Source organism: Gymnoscopelus microlampas (assembly GCF_963454915.1).
Source record: "Gymnoscopelus microlampas genome assembly, chromosome: 5".
Classification (NCBI taxonomy): Eukaryota; Metazoa; Chordata; class Actinopteri; order Myctophiformes; family Myctophidae; genus Gymnoscopelus; species Gymnoscopelus microlampas.
The window spans coordinates 7,014,124-7,021,483 of record NC_139942.1 but is presented as its reverse complement, the minus strand read 5'-3'; the positions used below and the strand labels follow the sequence as shown (position 1 = coordinate 7,021,483).

General features: G+C 38.9%; 1 long non-coding RNA gene across 1 annotated transcript; it reads right to left on the bottom strand.

Moving 5' to 3' along the window:
* Positions 1-585: 585 nt before the first annotated feature.
* Positions 586-6,895, bottom strand: LOC311045661. The gene is made up of 3 exons (XR_014600793.1): positions 6,815-6,895; positions 3,969-4,038; positions 586-2,260 (listed from the first exon to the last, which is right to left on the bottom strand). It is a non-coding gene; the product is annotated as an uncharacterized lncRNA (long non-coding RNA).
* Positions 6,896-7,360: the final 465 nt, after the last annotated feature.

The following is a 7,360-nucleotide window of genomic DNA, read 5'->3' as shown; positions in this document are numbered from 1 at the left end:
CTTGATTCAGTATTTAGATATTTGATATTCATTTTATCAGACACACCCCTTTCCTATGCAAACCCATTATAACTTTAAACTCCATTTTTAACATGTTAGATTCATCAAAAACACCCGTCCTTGCTTCAATATTTTTGGGGGAAAATGAAAAAGATTCAATACAATAAAAAAATAAAATAAAATTAATGAAAAAAGTAATCAAAAAAACACGGCCCCTCGCGTATTAGGAGGGCAGGGTGAGTCACCAGAAGCAAGGACGAGTGTTTTTGATGAATCTAACATGTTAAAAATGGAGTTTGAAGTTATAATGGGTTTGTATAGGAAGGGGGCGTGTCTGACAAAATGAATATCAAATATCTAAATACTGAATCAAGCAACTTAAAAACGGTCCTGGGGGTGTCACAAAAGCCTGAGTAGACAATAAAATGACCCAAAGTTTTTTTTAAAGTGAAATATCCCTTTAATATAATGCACATGTATACAAATACGATGATATGAAACATGTGTTCTAATTCTTGGTCTCGGTTACGGCCCTTCAAAATTGTCCCGAACACCAAAGGGCCACACCATAATAATAACACAAAATCAGGTCAAAAGCGCAATGAACTTTTATTTTAAAGTCAAAGTCACACATCAAGGGCCTTTCATTCTTGGCAGACAACAAAACACTGAGCAGCTGACAAGAATAAGACCTAACTAAATGTCCTAAACAACAAAAGAAAACAGATGGGCTGGTCAGAATTAAAAGTGGGGAGTCTGGTGAGCCAAACACTATGTGCCCGTCGTCTCACCAGACTGCCCATAAACTACCAAAACATAAAACTAAACTAACCAATAAAGGAAATACGCCAAACCATACTTACGACCAGCCCATCAGAACTGAAATAAAGAAAGTCAAATTGACTAAGGATTCAGGTAACTTGTGTGCTCTGCTGGGGCGGGCGTACGGGTTATAGATTCCGACGCAACACACGAAACGTCTCTCTCTCTCTCTCTCTCTCTCTCTCTCTCTCTCTCTCTCTCTCCCTCTCTCTCTGGAAAGCAATTGAATGGACTTGATTGTGTGATGAAAAGCCGGCTCTCCTTTTTACTTTATTGTCTACGCCAGGCCAAAAGGCATGATGGCGAGAGTATGTTTTGCACCCTGTCCGTTCGTCCGTCCGTCCGTCGCCCCCCTCAGCCTGTGTACAGCTAATCTCCGGCACCGCTGGCTTGATCGCAGCGAAACTGTGCACACACACTCCCTGGATGCCAGAGCAGAACCTCTGCCCCAACTTTTCCACATGGGCCTGTTATAGCGACACCAGGAGGCCGCTTTTTGCAAAACTTTTTTTTTTTAAACACTTTTTTGACAGTACTCCTACAGATTTTGTCCAAACGTCACACAAATCGGTAGACAGTATCTCTATAGTCATTAAACATGGTCTTTCAGAATTTTCATTTTCGATCCTGATTGGCTAAAAGTGGCTTCCAAAGTATGCAGGAGTGCTCTGTTTGCCATTTGCCATTTCCGTGACATTTTGCACTGACATTCCCACTATGCCGAGGAAGAAATGCCACTTGAGATTTTTCAAATCAGCCTCATGGTGGCGCTATAACAGGCCGATTCGTGTTTTTACCTATAACTGCACCGATCTGTGTAAAACTTTGTATGCACACTCCCTAGAGGTCAAGGAAAAACCTTTGCCCTGCATTTTTCACATCTGCCTTTTATAGCGCCACCAGGAGGCCAACTTATGTAAAACATTTTTTTTACATTACTCCTTCCGATTTTATCCAAATTTCTGTTTGATTCTTCATATTCCATCCTGATTGGCAGTTTGTAAGTTTGCAGTAGTGGCTTGTTTTGAACCAAATGCCGCAAATCATGAATGCAGTGTCCGATTGCCGTGCAAGGCCGAAGAAGAAATGGAACCCTTTCACATTGGCCTATTACAGCGCCACCAGGAGGCCACAATAACCTACCTGACCTGGCGGAGACCTGTGCTCCGAGGAGCACTTTCGCTAGTTTTTTATTTTTTTGGCGGGTTGCGGGACGGGCCGGGTCGTGGAATTATATTCATTTTTGCAACACGGGCTTGGGCTAACGTGCGGGGCGGGCGGGGCGGGTTATGAAAAGACCTGAGCGGTTCATCACTAATAGCCTGGGCCCTAATCATGAACGAGACACAGCTGGGACAGGGCGGGGCAACCAGCAATCTCAGGTTAGTGACAGGTGAGTGTCTAGCCATAGTCCAGCAGCAGCAAGGCAGTGTAGACACTAAAGAGAACAAATAAACATTAATGAACAAATAATAATCGTAAGCTCTAGGCTGAGATGTGCATTATGTGCAAGCACATAACAGTCTCAAAGAGTTATATTGCATGTTGATTCCTGCTGTTCTAGACAGGTTTTGAGGGTAGACATTAGAAACTGACCACAATATGCAGATTTTCAACTGCAACATTAGCAGCATATTGGCACATAATAGTGGAAAAGGTACTCACAAAGTACTCTTATTTAAGTAAAAGTATCAATACTGCAATGTAGAAATACTCTGTTACAAGTAAAAGTCCGGAATTCAAAATGTACAAGTCCGGAATTCAAAATGTACTTTACTAAGTACAAAAGTATTGGTATCAAAATATACTTAAATTACAAAAGTATAAGTACTCATTATGCAGAATGTCCCATTTCAAGTTTTCAAATGTATAGAAATCTTTTGAAAATAGCAGATCTACAAGCTCTGTGAGCTTGTAGATCGGCTATTTTCAAATGGCCGGAATGTATATAGGGCTGAAGTGGTTAGTGTGTTTTGTAATAATAATAAAAGTAACTAGTGACTAAAGTTTTCAGATAATTGTAGTGGAGTTAAAGTACAATATTGCCTCTGAGATGTAGGGGAGTAGAAGTAAAAGTATTGAACATTTTAAATACTTTAGTAAAGTAAAATTACCTCAAAATTGTAATTTAAGTATAGTACTTGAGTACATTTACTTAGTTACTTTACACCACTGCTGAACAGTAGGGAGATGATAAATCCAGGACAATTCCCAGGGAGGCTATTCAGTATAGGTCCAGGGCCATCTCCCATTTATTACACAGATGAATCAAACCGGTCTGAATATTATGCCAATCACATTAGAACAATGTAAACATAGCACAATTCCAAACAGGGTCTGAACAGAATTATAATGAAAGAAAGGCTAGGACATATAATAGTGATTTATAGAGCACACTGTAATGTTGATTTGTTACTTCTCTGTAAGGTATTTGCAATAGAGATTTAAAATGCCAAGTTAGAAACCTCTGTACCTCTTGTGTTTGTTTTTGTAGTGGTTTTGTTTGTGTTTATGTTTCACTGTTGTGTTTCAAATGAGGTTCTATCTGAGCAGAATTGATTCTGATACATGATACTATGAACAGTGGCTTGAACCTAATGCATTAAAAAAAAGAAACCTCTGTGCACAATTAACTGAATGTGTCCTTAACAGAGGCCACATGGGACTGCCATTGCTAATCTAATATATGTGTATGGAACCACAAATAGGACAGACAAGGTCGACAGGCTGAATTCTTCTTGTTATGCCGGTTGTTGTGTAAACCTCATTTAAAGTAAATCTTTGAGGCGGCTGTGGCACTGGTTGTCGGTCGACTGATGCAATAGCTGGTTGGATAGCATATTCAATATCAGTCAAATCGAGCCGTGAGCTGTCCAACCATTCTGTATCGCGCTCTTGTCTAATTCTTTCAGAAGAAATACTAGGAATTCTGAAGATCTCTGCCTCTGCTGCTATTGGATCGCCGCCTTCAAAGACGCTAATAACATAGTCTTGACTTATTAAGCTGTTTCTCCTGTGCTCATTAAGTCTATCTAGTGCCGTCCTACTGGTCCTGCCGACTTTACATTTCCCATCTGGGCGAACGAAGCAATAGATATAACCTTTAGGCCTAGGAAGTACTGAAGATATAATCCCCATGTCTTCACCTCTACAAGATCCTCCGGTCTGTGTTTCCCAACAATCTCCAGTTGGAGTAAAGATGATGATGATGACCACCTTGATGGGAGAAAAAAATAATGTCAAATATATGAAACAGTGAGGGCCCTATCTTGCGCGCCGCCTTATCGCATATGCCTAAACATTTTAAGCATTTTTTTTGCTATTTCGAAAAACAGTTTAAAATAGTTAAAATAGCCACGTTGTGAGCTTGTAGATCTGTTATTTTAGCAATTTTAAAATGTTTGGCTTTTATGAGCCCTCATACATCAAGCACGCACGCACACACGCACACACACACACACACACACACACCGACACGTTGTGAGCAAATAGATTGGCTATTTGAACTATTTGAAAATGTTTTTAACATTTTTTAAAAACGGCAACAAAGTTTAGGGATAATGGGTAAGGCACCGGCGAAAATAGGGCCCCATGGTGTTTGTTCCAATTACAAAAATTGGACAATTTGAACGATACAGTCGTCGTGCTCATCACTATAGTCTCTCATGTTTAAATTACTGCCCAAAACAGTGGGGTGGAAATTTACAGTGGTGGAAAAAGTACTCAAATGTTTTACTTAAGTAAAAGTATCAATACTGTAATGTAGAAGCAAAAGTGCAAAAGTAAAAGTACTAAAATGTTTGATCTACAAGCTCACAACGCGTCGCGATGCGACGTGTTGTGAGCTTGTAGATCATCTGTTTTCAAATAGCCTAGGTATAAAATAGGGCTAAAGTGGTTTATAATGTAATAATTTTATCTGCAAAGTAACTTAAGTTTTCAAATAATTGTAGTGGAGTAAAAGTACAATATTTGCCTCTGATATGTAGTGGAGTAGAAGTAAAAGTATTGGAAATTGGAAATGCTCAAAGTAAAGTACAAATACCTCAAAAGTACAGTACTTAAGTAAATGTACTTAGTTACTTTCCACCACTGCAATTATGAACACACATCAAGGCCCCATAAAGCCAGCGTGGGGCAGCAAAAACTCTTATATTTGAAACTTTGATTAACGTGTGATGCAAACCAGTCAACAGTAATTGTTTAACCACTATACATCGTATATTCCTTATCATCCACTGAGATAATGTTTATATAACGTACATATTTATACCCATACAGATGTGCCACTTCAAAACTTCACACGTTACTGTTCTTTCCCTGAAAGTGCCCTGAAAAGGCATTTTTTTCCTCCCTTTTCTGCCCTTAAAATGCACTGTTTTGCCCCTGAAAAGAAGTTGTCACGACACACCCCCGTATTTCCCTTCAACAGACATCCATATACATAAAGAATGTGTGTTGCAGAAGGTGTCAGATTCATTATGAGGCGAAAGGTGATTTGACCAGTTGCTCAAATTAATTAGCATCATAAAAGCAGTGATCATCAAAATAATTCAGCATTTTAAATGCCCTTCTTTGTCCCTCTTATTGCCCTGGGAATCCCCTGAAAATGTACTGTCTTGGCGATGGCAGGACATGTGAAGTTTTGAAGTGGCACATCTGTACTACTTTACTACTATTTACCTCGTTACCTCTATCTGTTTCTGTGCTGTGTTTCATATTGCAGTGCTGCTATAACTCAGTATGGCAGACATACGATACTATGTCGTTTTGAGAATTTAAAATACATCTTTGAGATTCTAAATTCTGTGAGATCTATTAAGAATCACTGTGATGGTAAAATATTTGAAAACCGCAACAAAAGGGTAAATATATAGTAATATAGTATAATATAAAAGGTTTTACACTGAATCAAATGTTTAATGTAATGATTCACCAGGAGCATGGATGGCTTGGTTACGGGCTTAAAAAAAATTATATAAATGTTTTACCTCTGTTTACTGTTTCTCTGTATTGTTGATGCTTCTTGTTTTTGTTTTCGTTGTTTGCCTCGTATTGCACAACTACTTTTTTATTTTTCTTACTCTTTACCTGTAACTCTAAAGGGATATTTCACTTTCAAAAGAAATGTGGGTCATTTTATCGTCTACTCAGGCTTTTGTGAGCCCCCCAGACAGTTTTTGTCACGTATTAGAAGGACAATATCAGTCACCAGAACCAAGGACGGGTGTTTCCGATGAGTCTAACATGGTTAAAATGGAGTTTGAAGTTACAATGGGTTTGTATAGGAAGGGGGCGTGTCTAATAAAATGAATATCGAATAAATTCTGAATCAAGCAACTTAAAAATTATTCATCTATCTATCTATGAATTGAGATCATAACATTTAGTTTGACATGGTTCCACAGATACCAATCAGATTTACAAGCTCTGGGAGCAATTTTCACAAATGCCTCTTTCTTGTATAATTTGACAATTTGGCCAATGTTTGACCAGTGTCAACTATACTACTGATACAGTAGTATAGTTTGTTGATTACTTTTGATGCAGCACTGGTCTTTTTTCTTGTCTTTTTTTAGGTATTAAAAAGGTCTTAAAAGTTCTTAAATTGTCACTGCACAGATCCACTGGTTTAAGTGGTTAAGAGCAGAAGCCGAAAGAAAACATTATGTTCACTTTCATCAGGGTGTCAGATTTCATCTGAGAGGCGTTATGTCACCAACTATATCTCTCTCTATGTACTCTTTGTCGTACTTCCATTTAAAGTGTCATGGAAAGCAATACTATTCAAACCTTTTTATCCGGCCTGCAAGTATGAACTACAGTATGGATTTTAAAAGGATATGGCTGTTATCACAGTAGTTAAGTAGTACTGTCATAGTTATACAATGTAACACCGCACAACTTGTCAAACATTTATATATATTATAATATTTTCCTGCCATGATCCTGGTGAATTCATATCTAGATTAAAAAAGTCAAGTCATTTTACCCTTCTTGGAGCGTAAGAAGTTGAATGGAAAGTGGTGCAGGCCTCTCTCTCTCATCAGAGTGTGTGATTCACGGATAAGTGTGTGAGCTCATCTGCGTGCTTGCTCAAGCGCTGCTAAAAATACATGACTAGGGCTTCCTGTCCAGGACTCCACCTTCCTGATGGGGGGGGGGGGGGGGAGTCTCGATGTTGCCCTAAAACATTTCCATGGAAATTTGCCACGGACCCCCATTTGAAATGATTTTGTGCAAATGACCCCGCATGAGAGAAGATTTGTGTTACAAGCAGGCCTGGAATTCTGTCATTTTAGGGGCAAAGGCCACTCTGCCTTTGGTGTTGTCCATTTTTTTAGGGCACAAAGGCCAAATGCCAGGGCAGGAAGACCATCAGATAAAACAAGATTTGAGTCCATTGAAATAGTGACTTGAATTTAAGCATTTAGGATTAGATTATGATATTTACAATATGATCCATGCTCGGCCCTGCACCAATCAAAGTCACTGGATTGGTTTAAAGATTGGGACTCAGGGGAGTTAAGCATTCAGA